Source organism: Stegodyphus dumicola, chromosome X2, assembly GCF_044657685.1.
Source record: "Stegodyphus dumicola isolate Sdum_Otavi_A_Nest chromosome X2, ASM4465768v1".
Classification (NCBI taxonomy): Eukaryota; Metazoa; Arthropoda; class Arachnida; order Araneae; family Eresidae; genus Stegodyphus; species Stegodyphus dumicola.
The window spans coordinates 180094606-180115003 of NC_140781.1; the positions used below are offsets into that span (position 1 = coordinate 180094606).

General features: G+C 34.6%; 1 protein-coding gene across 2 annotated transcripts in view; it reads left to right on the forward strand.

Annotated features, from left to right (window-relative positions):
• The first annotated feature begins 1185 nt into the window (after positions 1-1185).
• Positions 1186-20398, forward strand: part of Gycalpha99B (guanylate cyclase 1 soluble subunit alpha 2) — a 424202-nt gene continuing 404989 nt past the window's right edge. For both annotated transcript variants that reach the window (XM_035359312.2, XM_085809001.1), the window contains exon 1: positions 1186-1428. The gene's annotated coding sequence lies outside the window, so the exon portion shown is untranslated. The remainder of the gene's footprint in view (positions 1429-20398) is intronic.

Here is a 20398-nt window from a genome sequence, read left to right on the forward strand (position 1 = left end):
CTTTTGATGCAAATAGTTAATACGTCTAACTAGCAAATGATATGTCTGTGGTACAAATCCTGGAGATGGCATAACTGACGTTTCCCGTTTCGAGCTCTCAAAAACACAGTTGACCCTAGAAAGCAAGAAACGAAGTTTTATTCGAGGTACATCAAAACTTATGTTTTCTTTTAAACTCTCTCTTATCAAAACAATGGTAGTTTCATAACTGACTTCTACACCGCAGGTCAAACGGGCTGTTTAGATAAGCCATTTTTGTGGTCCTCTTTATGTATAACATATCTATATTTATTCATATATAATATATATGTATAACACACATATTATTCATAACATATATATATATATATATATATATATGCATAACATACATATGTACTCTCTCTAAAAGTCCTGTTAGAAGACATCTCTCCCTAACAGTAGATGCCCACCAATGGCTGAGCGGTAAAATCGCTGGACACTGTTAGCTGGACCTGGGTTCGAATCTCGGTAAATGGGCTGGCTGCACGGTCGGTTTCGTGGTTTTCCCCATGCGTAACGTAGATACGAGCCAATTTTCCTTAGAATGTTCTCTATGAAAGGCTTGGTTTATTTAAATACGGCATAGCACTCTAGGGCTATCTGCCTAAGGAGAGGGATGTCTTCGTGGAGGACTTTCTAAGGGAAACTGGCTCGTATATACGTTACACATGGGGAAAACCACGAAAATGCCCATGCAGCCAGCCCGTTTGCGGGATTCGAACCTCGGACCGAACTACCAGTGTTCAGTGACTTTACCGCTCGGCTACTGGTAGGCCGTTCTCCACAAAAGCTTTCCTTTTCTAAGGAAAATAGCTCTCGCGTGCTTTGCCACAATCAAATAAATCAAACCAATTGTAACAGCAAATCGTCTTCGCAGTCTTGTTGGTATGTGAATAGTCAAGAAAGTCATCAACTAAAGCACGAGAGGCAACGAAACAAGCAATTAATGAAAGCAGAGAGAAATTATATTAGAGATATTTTGGTTAAAAACTGGAGATTTAGCATTTAATAGTTATAGGATTCTAGACTATATGGAAATCGTGTCCTGTCAAACCGCAGTGTAGATGTTGATCCGCCGTCGGGAGAAAACGCACCTATCCGCTGGCAGCGCTACTTAAGCGGCGCAATCAAACCCACGCGGTATGCTTTCGGTCGTCAGCAAGCACTACGAGCGGGAATTCTGGGAAGTGAGGGGCAACCCTTCTCTGTGTCGGCAGAAAGATTCCGCAAAGAGTTCTAAGTTATTATGTGAAAGCGAGCTGAAACGTGGAGCCGCTTTTCTAGGGTTTCCGGGAGGAGGCGCTCTTTTCCTTATTCTCGAGCCACTTAGGCCACGGTCTGCATACAGGCATCTCATTCGGCTGCTCTTGGCTCCGAACCACAGAGAACCGCTCGCATTCGAGTCAGGTAAGTTCTGTCACTCTCTCAATACTCGCGACACTTTCATGCCTCAGGGGTAGGGGGTGAGGACTTTGTTTACTTTCAGAAACAGAGTGTTCGCGCTTGTTCATGACAGTTCTTTCCCCTTTTATTTCGCTATCACAAAATATTTTCTGTCTTTTGTTTCATTATCCTCGAAATTCAAGTTAATTTATCTTTAGAAAAAATAATAAAAGGCCTCGGGACAACGAAAAGTTTTGTCACGCAGACATGATTAAAGATTTTATTTTATCAATAAATGAACGTAACTTTTAAAAAAGCAAATTTCAAAGTAAAGGAAGATGGAAGTCTTTTAGAGAACACTAAAAGCGCTAGTTTAGAATTTTGTAAAAAATGTTGAGCGTTAAGGCATAAAAGATTAGATAAACCTAAATGCCAAAGGCACTAGTGAAGTGAGATATTTAGCTAGGTATAGAGATTTATAGGCTGCAAAGATTAATGCGTCGCTTTTTCCTGCTTATTTATAGACAAATATTTAAAACAGTTTATTTAAAACTTCGGTTTTTATAATTGTTTACTGATTATTTGCCCATTGATAAAATTAAGTTTTAAATATATTGTGAAGGAATTTGCGTATAACAGAATGCTACAAAACTTGTGCATTGGAATAATCAGTGGACAATAATATTTCTAAATTTTTTCGCCGAATGCCAGCTGGCATCAAAACTGGCTTTTATAAAGTACTCATATAAAATTTAACGTCGCAGATTTCGTAGCAATGCATATTTGCAATTAAATCATAAGTTAAATATTAATGTGATAGAGTGGATTTGTGATTCGATTCAATTTTCCGACTTTTTTCACTGCAAAAGCTACTTTCTTTTTAGGTTACCAAAGAGAATTCAGATATTAGTTTCCTTTGACACAGTTCTAAAAAATGCGGGGATATTAAATTAATCAAAAAATAAGAGCATAAATTTTTCTAAAGAGGAATGCTATCGTAATATGAGAGAGGCCACAACAACACAGCAGCTTTTTCAGTTTTGAGATGAATGCCTATTTAATTGTATTAAATACATTTAGAAAACAGTTTATTTGTTGCAGATAATGCATATCAGCAATTAAAGAATTTGGAAAAGCTAGTGTGTTTAGAAAAACGCCCAGAAAAATCCAATGCATGTTTAATAAGTGTTCATTATATAATACTTTTACAGTTAATTTTAACTATGTCTGGAAAAACAACTTTTGCCTTATCCTTTAATAATGTATTCTTAATTAACTGCTGAGTATTTAAGCAGTATTTAAAACGTCTAAAGACAGACTGCTAAAAATGTTGCTGAGCAATAATTATTTATATAAAATTATTCATATGGAAACCATATTCTTCAACATTTCTGAGCATCTTTAGAGGAAAATAGATTAGGAAATTTATGGATTTAATTAAATATTTTTAGAAGAAACACTTGATTTTAAATTTTAGTTAAAATTTTACCTGAAATTCTTTGACCTGGTAATCAAAATTTTATCCTTTTTATAAAATGCATTTCATAAAGCCGAATAATTTATATAAGCTTCTATATATAAAAGTTTTATACATGTGTTTTAGTTAGTTTTTTTAAGATTTAAAATTTCCTGAGTTTGAGGAACATTCTTAGTTGAAACTTTGCCATACCGAGCGAAAATTTCTTGAAATAAATATAGTATCTTTACTTCGTAATTTATTATATATATATAGTTTAACGTTCTTTACTTTATATCATTTATATATGTTCTACTCTTGTTTGGGTGAGCTCTACATTTATATTGGTATACCTAAAATTTTAGCCTGAACTTTTTTTTCCTTCCTCAATACGGCAAAAAAAATTTTTTTAAACGTTTTGTAAAAAGAAACACATGCATTACGTTTCTTGACTACGCACAAATGTATAATTTTTTACAATATACATCGGAAATATATATTATTCAAAATTTTATAAGGATTTAAAAATGATTATTCAAGTTAGCTGAAATATATTTTAAGTTAGATAAAACATCTTTTAAATCTGATGAAACTAATTTTCAATGAAAAATTTTTAATGTATCCTAAAATCCTCTGGAATAAACTAATCATTTCTAAAATTTAATTTTTGAAATTTTGTCCCAATCCTTTTTTCCCCCATTTACAATAAATGTATAAAAGCATTTTTATTCGTATGAGATGCAAAATTAATAAATTTTTACTGAGAAAGTACGATGAGATTATTTAGCTTAAACAAAATTATACGAGTCTACAAGGTACCCGAATTTGTGAAAAATGTTTTCGATGAAAGATGATCACTTGGGTTTGTGTTTAAGTAAAAAAGTAATTTAATAGTCATAGTAATCATGAATAGTCAGTAAGTTTTATGAAAACTATATACAAGAAATTTCTGGTTCTGGGAATTGGAAATGGGATGAAAAACTTGTAATATATTGCCTAATTCTTCGATGTATTCAGTCGGAAGATTTCCAGTTTGGGGTTTAACAGTTTGAGATTCAAGCAGTTTTTACACTGAAAATTTAGTTTTTGATGCTGAAAAATAATTTAAGCTTTCCTTTTTTTTTAGCAGGCTCATCCCTCAATTTTTAATTTCTTTTATCAAACGCTAAGTAAATTTTCTCTTTAAAAAGAGGTCCGTCATTAACAGTTAACTTGAACTTTTATTTTAAACAGGAATTATAGACAGGGCTTGGTTAAATTTATTAAATAAAATAATAATTGAAGTATCTTTAAGAATTATTTCGGAAAGATACATCGATCACCAGAAGATCAAATATCAAAATAAAATTAGCATCTTCACAAAATTGGAAACAATGGAGGCCAGAATCATCTGCATTTAGGTGTTATATATGAATTTAACATTCTGCAGATTCATTCTGCTACTCCCAGTAACCAAAATGATAAAACTGAGCATTTGAAGTCAATTTGTTCATTTTAGTGTTTCGTTTTAAATAATCTAATTTAAAACTTCAGTAAACGATTTATATCAAAAATAAGAATAGAAAAACGTGTTGTGAAAGTAAGTAAAACTAGAAACGAAAAGTCTTGGGGCTTATTTTGAACACTTTAGCGTACTACAGAGCTACGTTGATATATTGTAGCGTAAAATGATGATTATGTGCAGTAGTTTGATAGCGTTTTAGTTGTTTGTGAGTTATTTATATAAATACTGTATTCTGAATTTATGTAACGCGCTCTTGTTTTAAGGTTGAAGAACGGCTTGATTCTTTTCAAGATACTTTTTATTTTAAATTTTATTATTGAAAGAAAAGACTGAAAACTTTCATATTGCTGGTTTCAACTGATTTTTAAAAATATTCTACCGATAAACTTTAGCTTTAGAACGATGATATGGAAGAGAACGAAATGAATAATAAGTGTAATCCTGCAAGCTTAAAACCGAAAAAGGGAAAAAAAAAAATAGTGTGAAAGAGAGCTATTATTTCTGGTTTTACAAAGTGTTACTCTTATGAGCTTGTTGGATGCATTTTCATTCAAATAGTATGTCCTTTTCTAAAAAATAAATTAATATTTCTTATCATATTTGCATATCTGACAAATTGTGAAAATCTTTCGCAAGATTTGCTAAAATTATTTTAGATGTATGATTTTACGCTTATAATTCGTCCTTTACGGATTCTGAAATGTTTCAGAAAAACCTCCAAATCTTTTCCAGTTTAGCGATTTGTCTCCAGATGTGCATCGAAAGCGCGTACTCTGGGAAGACTTTTGAGTTGACTTTTTAATTTCTTTTTAATTGCTTTAAAAACGATTCCTTCCTTTTCGGAATATAAATTCTTTCTTGTGTGGCACTAAATTTGTCCACTTCTCAATATTCTGACAGTTTTAGATCAATTAGTCTGCAAAAAATTTGTTTCAATGATTTGAAATTGATTTGGCTTTTTTTGATTATGGAAAAGGACTTGAGAGCTATTTCTATAAGAGAAGGGATGCCTTCATGGAGGACTATTTAAGGTAAAGTGGCTTGTAGACACGTTACTCATGGGGCAAATGCAAACACATCCACGCAGCCAACCCGATCGCCGGAATTTGAACTAAGGAACGAACTACCAGTATTCAGTGACTTTACCGCTCAGCCGCTGATGGACTTGAAGGTTCGAAAATTTCTTTTTAAATAACACCGCTGTTAGATATAATTAAACTGATAGCATATTAAAATTAAGTTTTTCAGAAAAATATCATTATAATAAAACATTTTTGTATATAAAACGTCATTAATTTTCATTTCGGCTACATTTAAGTATCTCAGTTCCGAAATTTTAACGACATAATGCTACAAAGTGCAATTTCCGAATTACCTTTCAGTAAAACCATGAAAATTCTACTCTAATTATTACATTAAATATAAGTTTCATTTGACGAATTTTCCACTTTTTATAAGTATCTTTCTTCCTCTGCGTTATGGGCTTGAAGGTTCGAAAATTTCTTTTTAAATAACACCGCTGTTAGATATAATTAAACTGATAGCATATTAAAATTAAGTTTTTCAGAAAAATATCATTATAATAAAACGTTTTTGTATATAAAACGTCATTAATTTTCATTTCGGCTACATTTAAGTATCTCAGTTCCGAAATTTTAACGACATAATGCTACAAAGTGCAATTTCCGAATTACTTTTCAGTAAAACCATGAAAAAGTCTACTCTAATTATTATTACATTAAATATAAGTTTCATTTGTCGAATTTTCCACTTTTTATAAGTATCTTTCTTCCTCTGCGTTTAAAGTTATTCAAAGCAGGGCTGTGGAGTCGGTAGGGAAAATGACCGACTCCGACTCTGACTCCAACTCCTGGAATTTTAATGACTCCGACTCCGACACCTTCATATATATATACGTAAATATGTAAACAGCTTACTTTTTTAATGTAAAAGAAGTAGTAGATGTTACAGATAAAAATTGATGCATAGCAAATTTTTTATATTAATTATCATTTATTATGAAATGGAAAAACTGGCATTAGTAATTTCTAAGAAACAGTAAAACTTCGGCAACTCTGTTAGAGGACCATAGTTACGATTTCATAAACTTTCAGAATTGAGAAGAGTCTTTCCACATTGACTTGAGTAGGAAGAAGAGCTGTTACTGTTACAGCTACTTCCTCTTTAACTTTTCAGGATAGATTTTTATAAGTTCTAAAAGAGGTGTCTTGCAAGAGCAATCGTATTTCTCTATTTCTTCAAAGGCCGTGTATAAATCTTGTTTGTATTTTTTTCACTTTTATATCGAAAGGCTCTTGGTTCTTTATTTTCATTCGCTTTGCCTTAGCCTTTTCAATATTATCCAAATATTTCTCAAAATCTAGTTCATCAGTGGAAGAAGATGATAGATACTCAGTAGCAGTATCTGCAGTTTGACTGTCCTGATTTGAACACTCCAGTTGTTCTGAGAATAATTTCATTCTTAATGAAAGTTCATAGATGGCTTTCTTTGCCTTTTTAATTTGTTTGTCATCCAACAAAATTTGGCGTTTTGGATCTACATGTATTGAACCCAACGTTATCTTATTCTCTAGCAAACTAGTTTCTCTACAACAAAAATCAGCGTTGTATAACGCTGATTTTTGTTGTTTGACTTCTGAATTAGTATTTATTCGGCGTGTTATTGTGTCTTAATTAGTTTCTCTTATCTTCACTGAAGAAATGATTCCTTCTGCAATAGGGCCCACCAGCCACCGAGCGGTAAAGTCGATGAACACTGGTAGTTCGGTCCGAGGTTCGAATCCCGCGAACGGGCTGGTTGCATGGGCGTTTTCGTGGTTTTCCCCATGTGTAACGTGTATACGAGCCAGTTTTCCTTAGAAAGTCCTCCACGAAGGCATTCCTTCTTTTAGGCAGATAGCCCTCAAGGCTTTGCCATAATCACACACACACGCACACACCTTCTTCAATAACCCTCCTCAGAAAGTTCATAGATGGGTTTCTTTGCCTTTTTAATTTGTTTGTCATCCAACAAAATTCGGCGTTTTGGATCTACATGTATTGAACCCAACGTTATCTTATTCTCTAGCAAACTAGTTTCTCTTATCTTCACTGAAGAAATGATTCCTTCTGCAATAGGGCCCACCAGCGACCGAGCGGTAAAGTCGTTGAACACTGGTAGTTCGGTCCGAGGTTCGCACACACCAACATCGCATTCTTCCAGTCTTGCCTCTTGTTGATTCTTCAGACTGTAGTTTTTTGGTGGCTATATACGGTATAGAAAGAAGAGTTTCCAATTCTGCAAGATCATTCCACAGTCTTTCTGTTAGTGAAATATTAGGGTTATTTACATCTTCTGAAAAAGTTCTTAATCTTAACAACCACTTATATAATCAAATATGTACTTCTCCATTGCGTTGCTCCTTCTCCTGCTCGCTTTCTAAGAATGGCATTAGTTTTGGGAGTTCTTGCTGCTTACCTCAATTCACCAATGAGATTAGTAAATAAATGAATCAATTTAATCAATAATGGCAAATATCGCATACATCCTGCTCCCTTATATTTATTTACTAATATGTCAATAAAATAGAAAATAACTATTTATTAATGTATATAGTTCATAAATAAAAGAGCCCACCAGCGGCCGAGCGGTTAAGTCGCTGAACACCGGTAGTTCGGTCTGAGGTTCGAATCCCGCGAACGGGCTGGCTACATGGGCGTTTTTGTGGTTTTCCCCATGTGTAACGTTTATACGAGCCAGTTTCCCTTAGAAAGTCCTCCACGAAGGCATCCCTCCCTTAAGGCAGATAGCCCTCGAGTGCTTTGCCGTAATATAATAAACCAAAACATAAATAAAGATATTAACTCAGTTTGTCTTTAATTTCATTTCAAATTCAAACTGTTCAACAAAAACTGGAGTAGGAGTCGACATGTTTTTAGCGACTCCAACTCCGACTCCTTTTACCCAAAAATCTACCCGACTCCGATTCTGACTCCATGACTCCGACTCCACAGCCCTGATTCAAAGATATGTTAATTTTCTCTGAAAAATTCCTTTTACGCTTTTTATTTTGCAATTTTTTCAAATCTTCTTAATTTCAGTCTCACAAATTTGACAGGTACGCGTTTGGTTCATAAACTGCTCGACATTGAAAATGCAACACCAAGAAGGAGTTATCAGAAATTTGTGCAAATTTTAAAGTAGACGCACGTCACTGAGTTATGCGAATGATGTGAAATGCGAAGCTCTCCGACGCACGTGAAGTAAGATATAAGGGAAGGAATTTGCAGAATGGGCAATATTCGTGTCGTTAATTTCTGCCAGACGAATTATCGAAGAAAGTTGGTTTTTGTCCCGGAAGATACGTGTAATAGAAGAGCATGCCAGGCCGCCGTCAACGAAGGCTATTCCAGCAGATAGACGATTTTACAGGGGTATGGTGATCGGACTGAGAAGGGCGGGTTGGTCCTTACGTCAAATCGTAGCTCATACCCACATGGATGCGAGCACGGTGCATCGGCTATGGCGAACATGGTTGGAACAAGGAAATGTGGGAAGAAGGAGGTGCAGGTGCAGCCAGAGTGACATCAGCACACGTGGATCGACGCATGCGCCGACAAGCTGTGGCGGTGCCGCAAGTCGCTTGTACCGCGATTCTGCAGCATGTGCAAAATACCCTGGATGTTCCCGTGTCGACAAGAGCCATATCCCGTCGATTGGTTGAACATGGCCTGCACTCACGGCGTCCGTTAAGAAGACTGCCATTGATCCCACAGCATAGACGTGTTTCTTCGTACATCGCTGTCCGCGTTCGTCCTACAACCTACAGAGCCGAAGCCGTTCTCGCTCTGTATTCTGACTATCATTTTGAAATAAAGATCACTTATTGTTGCTTGCTGTCTCAGTCTTTTTTACAAATTTCATCACTTTCTGACCACTCCTTCTTGGTGTTGCATTTTCAATGTCGAGCAGTGTATTATACTACAAAAGCAAGAATATTGAGGCAAAATTACATTTCCTTTTATAGATGAAGCCCTAACTCAAAAAAGATTTTACTTTTAAGTGCAACTTGAGAAAATTCAAAGGAATCAATATTTGGTCTGTTGCTAAATGCAACAGGGAAAATAAATATTTGATTGTGTTTTTCAAGTTAAAAACTCAGCAGACACTTACAATAATCAAGCTCTGAAATAGTTTCATGTTAAACTTCACGACATTTAGATTCCACCAAGCAAAATAATACGTTCTACGTTTAGTTTACGATGGCTGAATGGCTGGGTGCATGGTGGTTTGTTCAAGTATGCGAGCCAATTCTCTTAAAAGGCGTCCACAAAGGCATCTTTCTTAAGAGGCGATAGCACTTGAATGCTTTCCCGTATAAAATAACCTAAATAAATTGCCTTTTTGATAGATTTCTTATATATATAGCTTATATGAATGCAAGATGGTTCTATTGTAAAGCTCTCCACCGAGATATCCGTCCTGAAGTACGTAACTATCGATTGATTTTTGCTGTATTAAATAACCTAATTTAACTTATATTGCTTGAAAAGTATTTCGAGTACCATGAGACTTTAATGAGGAAAAACGTATTCATTATTCATTCCATTAATTTATGGTTTGGTTAATTCTAATAAAGCACTCTTGGGCTATATCGCCAAGAAGAACGGTGATTTGGTGGAGTAGCTTTATAAGGGAAACAGTTCCTCATTTTCATTATACATCATGAACAGCGTGAAAGTACTTATGATGTCAGAATCAAAATGAAGAATGATGAAAAAGAGAATGATTTATGCTTTTCATCAGTATTCAGAAATAAAATATTATATTTTATTCATAAGTCTCTCGAAAAAGAATGATATAGTTACTTATGTATTAACATCTACCAAGAATTTCGATTCGAACTTAAGGTGATAACTTGGCAGTAAATATCTTCCAATTTCTTTTTGGTAATAATGTTGTTAATTTTCGGTGTTCTGAAGCCGATGTTTTTCCATGAGGTCACTTGTTCTTTCGTGAGATCTGTGAAATAATGTATGGTTTATTTGATAATTTCAAAGCACACGGAGGCTATTGGTCTAAAATGACAGGTGCCATTGGGGAGAGTATTTTAAGCGAAACTGGCTCGTATCCACATTACACATGAGAAAAAACCGCGAAAACGCCATGCAATCTGTTCGTTTTCTGGGATTTGAACCCGGATCAAAGTATCAGTATTCATTGACTTGAAAAATAAGAAAATTAGCCTCCAGAGTATAGCTGAAAAGTATATGTATGAAAAGTACTCCAGAGTATAGCTGATGAGAAGGTTGTCCTTTGTATAGAATGAAATTATATATCTCTGAAGGAAACGAACCGTGGAAATTCAGAATTGCAAAGTATAGACAGATGGTAAAAATAAGAATAAGACATTTGTTTAAAGAAAGAGAGATCACCTTTACACGACAGTTGTACAATTTACTTTTAGTTCTTGCTGCAAGATGTTACCAAGAATAAAATTTTTCGAAGAAACACTAACTGTGTATGTCGAAAAAACTGTTAATGAACAAAACAATTACATTGGAGGAATTTTATCATTGAAGGAAACGAACAATCAAAATCCCCAGCACCAAATCGACAACTGAAATTTCCGGTATTCAGATTGTCGCCAAGGTGCCAACCAAGGTTCCTATTAGTGAATAATGCGCAGGGTACCACTTTATGTCTGGCCTGCGGGCTCAAATAAAATGAAATAATTCTTCAGTAACTTTATTGCTATTAGTAAATAAGAACGAGACATTCTATTAATTGCTGTTGTAATTGTAAGTTGTAATTAATCTGGTTACGTATCTCAGGATGTTTGTCTCTCACTAATAATTACTTCAGAAATGCTGTCAGTTTTTAGTTTGTTTTATTTTTTTAATACAAAATTCATCAGAGGAATTTCAAATACTAAAATATCTCCACATGTAAAATTTTGAAAATAATTTCTTTTATAGTCCGTTATTTTCAATTTAATTAAAGTGGAAACTTACGGTTGTAACTCGTTTTTCTCGATTAGTATATGTTCTTCTTTAATCAGGATTAAATTTAAGATTGTAAAAGAGGAAGAAAATTTAAAGAAAATTTTAATGGAAAAGGTCATTTCCTGTTTCAAATGCAAATGGTTTGAGAATTGTCAGAAATGATGTGAAAGGCTCAGTAATGTTAACTGCATTGAGAGGGTGCATGATAGATACCAGGAGTAATTAAACGGTTTAGAATTCGGACGCAGCGGAACTAGTGAACTTCCTTAGATATAATGCCATAGTCGACACTTTGTGAGGCCCTGAGTAAGGTAACAAAAGAGAAGTGTTGCGAAACCTAACATCAGTCCTTAATCAGGAATGCTAATTTTGGTTGAATAGAGTGAAATCCTTCACCAAGCCATGATGCGTTTGCCAAGGCTTTTGTTTTCGTGTGGTGTTTTTGTTCGTGATGTGGTCGACGAATGGAATTTTTTTAGAAAAAAATCGGATTAAAAAAATAAATGACAGTCTGTCCAGTTCATTGAAATAAATCTTTATTCAGAAAATGCAACATGCAAAATAGTTTTTCATTTTCATAAACACCATGGATAAGGAAAATTCATGTGCATTGCCTTTACCGATGGATGGAAAGGAGGAAAATAAGCAAAGAATATATCGCCCTGCGGAGGATTAAGAGAAATGCATTGGAGATCATCGTGATGATTTGTTTGATTTTGGGTTAGGAAGAAAAGGATGAATATCGGGCTTTCGGCTGTAGCGATTATGGATGACACCTACATCGTTAAGAGATTTATTTCATGGAACTACAGTTCTGCATTAGTGTATTAGTTATAAGTATCACAGTACTGGCACGATGTCTGTTCATTCTGTTTGCAGTTTATGACAATGCATTAGGAAAATATTCAGTAAGCAATAAATTATGGAAAGAATAAGTATTTCCTCTACAGGCAATAACGTTAACCCCTTTTCAATGGAAGCAACGTTTTAAAGCCTACTTACTGCATATTTAAATATTATACATTACTAAAAATGAAAAACTTTAATTTCATGCTGAGGTTTGTAAACAGATCCCTAACATATCATGAGTCCTCAGATGTTATAGTAAGTAGCTATATATATATATCTATGTATAATAAAATAAAATAATATAATATAATATAATATAATATAATATAATATAATATAATATAATATAATATAATATAATATAATATAATATAATATAATATAATATAATATAATATAATATAATATAATATAATATAATATAATATAATATAATATAATATAATAATATTTATATTTTATAATATAATATAATAATATAATATAATATAATATAATATAATAATATTTATATTTTATAATATAATATAATAATATAATATAATATAATATAATATAATAATATTTATATTTTATAATATAATATATAAATTAAGAGGATCTAGCAAAGGAAATGCATCAAAAATAAGGGTAATAAATGTTTCAGAACTTAACGAGCAAAAGAACAAAATATTTGTATGTTTGCTATTTGAATGCAGTTTAGCATTCCATTAATTATGTCACGGAAAGAGCATCTCACTTAATGTTTCACGAAAAAAATGACTTTAAATTCTATAATTAACGTCATTACGTTGCGCGTTTAAAAATGGGAAAACTCTGTATTTTGACTATGATTAAGAATTTTGAATATGTAGGTTTGTACCGTCTAAAATGGATCGGTCAACGCTTCGAATTTCTAAATGAAACAAAGAATGCAAGGGTCTTAGAAAAGTAGCAGTTACGCAACGTCTCTAAAATGGAATCATCAGTGTCTATCTCTGATGCATAGGACGTCTAAGAGAGACCTTACGTACAAAAGAAGTTACTTGCGATAAAAGGATCTCTCTATATTCAAGGAAAGCCCAACAATTCCAGAGATCTGTGGGTTGCAACTTCTTTATATTCCAGAAGAAAAAGGTATATTATCCTTAAAGTATATGCAAAATATCCTGTTCATAATAAACACTAATACATGAATGTAAATAATAACTTATCTTTTAAGAAATCAGCAGTTAAGTTTCAATTATTGGCATAAATAATTAACCTTTAATCTCTTATAAAAGAAAACAACTATTAAATTTACTGGGAATTAATACGTTTCGAAATAACAGCCAGTTTCGTGTCAGTGAAAGCACGTCCAGATAGCATTTAAATATGTTTCCCTGATTTATTGATTTAGGTGCAAACATCCTATAAAAGTAGAATTATTTCGTTTAAATAAAATTAAAATATAGCGGCATAATAGTCAAACGATTCAATCAAACACTGAAAAATATGTTATTAAATTATAAAAAAAGTAAAATCCAAATTCTCGCGTAACAGTGTATGTTTTTTAAATTATGGTAATGCATTTAAATTTCAATTATTGCATAGCTAGAGACATTGTGTATTTTCAAAACTTTAAAGTAATTACATTTGGCCATATTTTAAATTACAATTTCAGAGACATGTATTAATTAATAATCATTAAATTAAATTTAATTACAGATATTCACAGCTTTTTTTCCAAATATTTTCCTGCCGATGTGTCAAATAGATAGCGATTTCTTATTAAAAGTTAAAATTGTCTTAAGACTAAGACTTTATCCCTACTCTTTCTAAAATTAATTCGAACTACGTATAATCATAATGAAAGTGATGCACTACTGTTTTAATGCAAATATCAGTAAATTATAAATCTTCTAAAGCAGCAGTTCTGAACGTTTTGACTAACGCGTACCATCTAAACAAAAATTGAAAACCTTTAGTACCACCACTAAAAAGTACTAGTACCACCACCACGCTTGAACAAAGTTCGGATCGCATAAATTTACGAGTATTAGAGAAAAAATTCAATCAGGATGTTGGGGTTTTAATTTTTGAATTTAATAGTTAAAAATAATTTACTTCTTTGCGTAAGACCTATTTTTCTCTTGCGAACCTCCGGTTGAGAACTCCTGTTCTAGAGCATATAATTTAATCAGAACTTCCCATAGTCTGCACCTAAAAAAATGCAATTTCCATACTCTATGGAAATTTGAAATGTCAATTCTCTGGTGTGGGCCTACTAGTTTCCCTATTTATAAGGGCGGTGCTTTTATGTCTGTTACATTTGTATGGAGTCATAAAACACAATCCCCAATCCCACTCAGAGTCTCACTAATGCTGAGTACAGGTGAGGCAATCCAGAGGTACTCTAACCTTTCAGGTACCTCAGGTTCGTCGATTTGGTGAGACAAATATCACGATATCGGAGTCCCAGTGATCTCTCCTCTTTCCGTTTCCCCTATTCTTTCCTATAAAGTTTTGCTCTTTCTTTCCTTTGTAGTTTCTCTTTCAGAGGTTGGAGCTCGTCATAAAAGGCCGTTACAGCTCTGGTCTCCAGTTTTTGAGTAGTGAAAAAAAACTGCCCGTACGTCTGCCGTGCGTGTAGGTTAGAAAGGAGGGGTCCTGGTAGGGGCAAGATACTGTTAACACATTACTTTGGCCTCTGCTTCAAATAAACGGGAGGCACTTTGTTGACCTCATGGGTGTCAATCGACTGGTGTCGGCGACTTGGGGATAAGCTTTCGGTAGTTCCCGCTTTCGAGATTGTCGGACCCTAATCTTTCATTATTTCATAATGGCTTCAACAAATACAAATTATCACAATGGAAAAAGCGCAGAGCAATGGAATTCAGACATAAGATACTGAATATGATACCATATCTGCTGTCTAAAAGATACGTACCGTTGCAGATGCAAATGAGTCTAGTAATATGCCCCATTTTCTTGTACGAGTAATATCTAGTCTTTCTGATGAACTGCAAGAGATGTCAGTTTTTTTTTGTTAAACAAACATACTTAGGCCTTCATTGGTGAGCCAAGAAACGAAAAGCCCCTCCTTTCTGGAGATTTGTTTGACGATACAGTTTCACTCTTCTCTTCTTCGAATATCCAAACTTCGACAAGTTGCCAATTCTGTTTCAGCGCATAAAATACTGAAATTTGTCGAGCAGTAATCTTGGAAATCTACTTTCTATTTGTTTCTAAAGAAAAATATGTTTCCGAGAAAGGCCAATTAAAATGCTTGTACGTCTAGGCGGATCAAGATGCTTAAAGAAAGTCAGTTAATTGTCAAAAAATATTTGATCCTGAGCCTCAGCTCGCCTGATCTGCCTAACAGTATTAAGGCTACTGAATACATAAATTGTCAGGTAAGACATAATATTTCGAGCCCTATGCGATGTTTCCGTGACAACGTTTTGGTCATTCTAAGATCTCGTGCCGTGGCTACCTCACATGTCCGCGATGTTCAGCTGGCCACGATAGAGGAAATTACACCGCTACACCATCGTGTATAAATTGCAAAGCGAGCATACGGCATTTCCCCCGCTCATGCGCAAAATGGAAATTAGAAAAGGAAATCTAAGCTGCCTAGGTTATCAGGTTCAATGTTCCTTCTACCCTTCTTCGGGAACATACAAGGACCTGACTCGGAACAGAGAGCTTACTAAAGCTATGTTCACTAATTGTGGTAAGTAGACAGGATACAGACGAAGGATATACAAAACCCTTTATTTTTCTCTATATACAATAACTTCCGTACTTCGGAATACACCGACCCGCTACTCGGGGTCTAACGTAAAAGTATAAAAATAAAACTAAACTCTAATTTAACTTTAGAATAATAAACGTGGAAGATTGGCCTTATATTAACAGGAAGGCGTATGTAGTACAGATAACTGAGAACACTACAATACGTTTAAAAGTTATCAAGAGGATTAAAACCTCTGGCCTGGAAGGCAACCAGCAACTGAGTAAAACTTCTAAGGTAAGCGGCCTGCTTCGAACTCACTGCTTCCTCTCTCTCGCTTGGCAAAAAGCCACAACTTAAATACTTGGCGTTCGCCAGACAAACTTTGCATAAAAACCTTAACGCTTATAATTCTGGCCGGAAGTAGAAAATAAGAAGTGATAGTAAAGATTTAAAATAAAATAAACGTTAGTAAAACTTAAGATCCTTACAAGGTTACTAGGAGCATCTCATATTCAGAAGTTAGAAGGATCGTTGAAAGATGAAAGAATATTACCTCGACCAAACATCTCTTTCGCCAGTGCTCTAAAATGAAATCAGTCGATTGCAACTCAAGCTTCAGTTACTACTCAAAGTCTCCCATTTAAAACGTAGCAGACTACAAGCAACAAAAATTGAAAAAACAACTCTTATGATAATTCAAAAGAAACAAAACATAATCCTCAAAAACAATGAACAAAAATAGAAGCCTTAGTTTTGATTCGATTGAAGAAATGATTTCTGAATCTTTAGATTCAGATAATATAAAAGTAGAGAATAATCTTTAGATTCAGATATTATAGAAGTAGAGAAAAGTCTGGTATTTCCCAAACATGCTTCTGCGTAAAACCAAAATTCAGCCGAAAAAAAACTATCTTCACTCATAATGGCCACCCTCGTCTCCCGGAACTGTTCTGGTTTTCCACCAAAACCTTGTTAGCATCAAAGATGTGATCAGTGCTCATCATCCTGTATTCGGTGTTCTTGGCAGAATAAGAAACTAACCTGAAACCTGAATAAAAGGCAAATCTTCGGAGGTATTCTCTCACCAGGAAAGATAATCGTGCAGGTGATCTGGATTACAGTAGTGGAAGTGTAGGTCTCACCTCACGCGAATATTCGTCAAATGCACTTCTTTTGACGACAAACCTCCGAGTTGTCGCTATAGAAATTTGCATATTATGTTTCAGTCTATTCTCTTCAATTGTTTTCAAATGAGCACGTTGATCAAGGAGATTTAGATGACCTTGTATAGCTGCTGTCTGAACCCTTTCTCATTATAGGGGATTTTAACGTCCGTAGTCTACTATAGGAAAGGAAAAACACAAATCCGCGAGAAAGACAATTTGAACAGATTATCGAAGATCATTGCCTTTGTCTCCTCAATAATGGGCAAGAAGGATACTTCCATGAACCTATAAGAAAATTTATCACTCTTGATATAGCCATCTATTCACCATTTCTATTGCCGGTTTGTACATTCAGTGTTCAGAATGATCTTTGAAGCAGGATGTTTGTCTCATTTTTATAAGAAGAGTACACGCATTTGAATATCCCTTCGTTTTGCATTTGATAGAGTGGATTAGGAACTCTTCTCCTCTGTTGCAGAGCTCACAGAGGAAATGATAGAAGATGAGCTCACAGATGATGTAGTGGAAGCCGTTACTAATGTTGTTCAGGCAGCCACACTCTCTGTACGTTAAGACATCAGGAAAATGCTAAAATATTCCAGACCATGGTGGAATCATAATTGTTATGTAGTGCTGAAAAAACAAAGAAAGTTGGATACATGAATACCGTATTGTGCCATCAGTAACATTCTTTTCGCCAAGTAAGCTTGTTTGGGAAACAGAAATTCATGCAGTATATAAAAGATCATTCAGTTTCCTTTCTGGGAAAAGATGACGAGTGATTAGAACCAAAGAAAAATTGTGAAAATTATTGATGAGACATTTGCTCTAATTCCTTCCAGCACTCTAATTGCCTACCAGAATTTCTTTCTGTGATGTTACGCTCTGGAAGAAATCCCATTGTATGCAATTCTTCCAACTTTGAACCTTAATAGAGATTTTACGAAGCTTGAGTTAAAGAGATCTTTGTTGCAGATACGTAGATCTAATCCGGGTCTAGATGGCGGGAGGTATTAAAATACTAAAGTATCTGTTCCCCATTTCATTGACTGCCCTTCTCGCTCTATCAAATCGGGTGTGGAAGACGTATACTTTTCTCAGGGTATGGAAGAAAGTTTTATTCCTATAGCTAAGCCAGAGGAACACCCGAAGAATCCTTCTAATTATCGGCCTATCGCACTTGCGAGTTATGTGAGAAGGTGTTTGAAAAAATGGTAAACAACCACCTAGTCTATTTTTGGGAATAAAATAACATAATATCATCTTATCAGAGTAGTTTCGATAAAGGAGGAACGACCATGGATAGCATGCTCTTTGGGAAACATCCATTTGTAAAGTCCTTTTGAGAAAAAATCATCTTGTTTCTGTCTTTTTTGATACAGTGAAAACTTATGATAAGACATGGAGATACGGTATACCCGATGATATTCGCGCCAGTGGCTTGTCCGGCACCAGTCAATTATGTCTCATTTGGCTTGCTCTATGATTAGATTATGCTTAGTTGTCTTTTGATTAGCTTCCTGATTAGATTATGTTTAGTTGCTCTGATTAGTTGTTTATGGATCCACACGATCTTCAGTGTTTTTGAAACCAGGTCTTGTTCTTCGAATTTGGCCTGGAAAACTCAGGACATCTCTTGTACAGAGCTTTTATTGTTGACTCTCACGAACCTTCGTTACACTTGAGCCGTTGTCTTTTCTGCAATATTATAATGTATTATCACAACCCGAACTACCTATTAAGTTATGTTCTCTTGATGATTTGTGTGACCTCTTATAAGACTATCTTGCGTACTTTTTATTGACGAGCTCTCTGTGTTTGGTTCAAGAACATTCCATGTGTGATGTGTCGTCCCAAACAGTACATAATTTTGAAATCTCACATTGGGAAGTCTGCAGAAATTCAGCATTTTATGGTTTCCACCGTAAGGAGAAAAGGAACACTAATGAGTTAATACACGGACAACTTTTTCTCGAGCACAGATATAAGTATAGCAATAATATTCTGGTATTTACGGGCGAATCAAAAGCAACTGAGCATTTTTGAACAGCATTTGTAACTGGTGACATGGAAAGCAGATCTTTGCGTCACCCTTGATCAGTTCTGACATCTAAACTAACTGCTAAATATTATGAACTTTGTACGCTAGGCCAGAGAAAGCTTATAGCTTATACAGACTCATACCGTACTTTGAAAAGTTTAGAAATCTTTTGCGAGACGAGATATTCGTGCAGTAGTTGAATTTCTAAAGTTAAACTTACGGATCCGTCGTGATCAAATTACGTATTGATGTATTCCTGGACATGTTGGGTTCAAACGGAATGGGATGACAGACATCGCAACTAAATGTGACGTAGATTTTCGTAGTCGGCTTCTTCCATTTAGAGATATCCAGAAAGTCATCAAAAAGAAAATCCTAAATAAATAACGGCTACTTTTTGTCATGTCAGTAACAAGTTTAAACAACTGAAACCTGTAGGGAAATACTGGGAGGCAATTGGAAACCAGAGTAAAGAGGTAATCTTATCTCATCTTCGAAATGGTAACTCTCGAGCCACACGCAATTATCTTTTGAAAGCTGAGAGTGAACTTGTCTGTTCATCTTGTAAAAGTTTTCTGTCCGTGCGTCATTTTTCAATTGAATGTCTAAATTTTAAGACTTCGACTGAAGTATTTTAATAATGATGACTTGGCTGTTGACCATATTATCGGGAAAGAGCTCAATGCCAGTTTTTTTTACTATCTGAACGAGATAGATGTTCTTAATTTAATTCGATGTGATTTTGATGTTTCTGCTTGGTATTTGAACGTTTCTCATGTTTCGTAATTTTGCTTCTTTTACACATCTGAAATCATTATCTAAGTCAGCGATCATCTTAAGATCATTTTACTACTTTATTTGGTTTTATAAACCTCCCGTTATTTTAAACCTGTGTTTGGCCATAAATTACGTGTAGAAGTATTTATCATATTTGGCGCATATAATCTATTAAGATTTGCCCCATAAAATCCACTACCACCACCATAAAACCTAATCAACAAACCAATCAACCAACCAACAGTGGCCAAATATGTGTGTTTGATCGATTATGGAAAACCAACGAGCGTTGCTTGCTAGGATGGAAGGATGTTTATGTGGAGGACGTTTTATTGATAACTGAATTATATTCGCGTTACCCATGAAGAAAAGAAAATATTCCTGGTATTCGACTCCCAGTTGATTTACAAATGTTTACAGTTTAATCATTTGGTCCCTGGTTGGCTCAGTGGCCAAGTGGCTGAAACCACGGCTCTGGTAAATTATTTCCTGTTTGGGG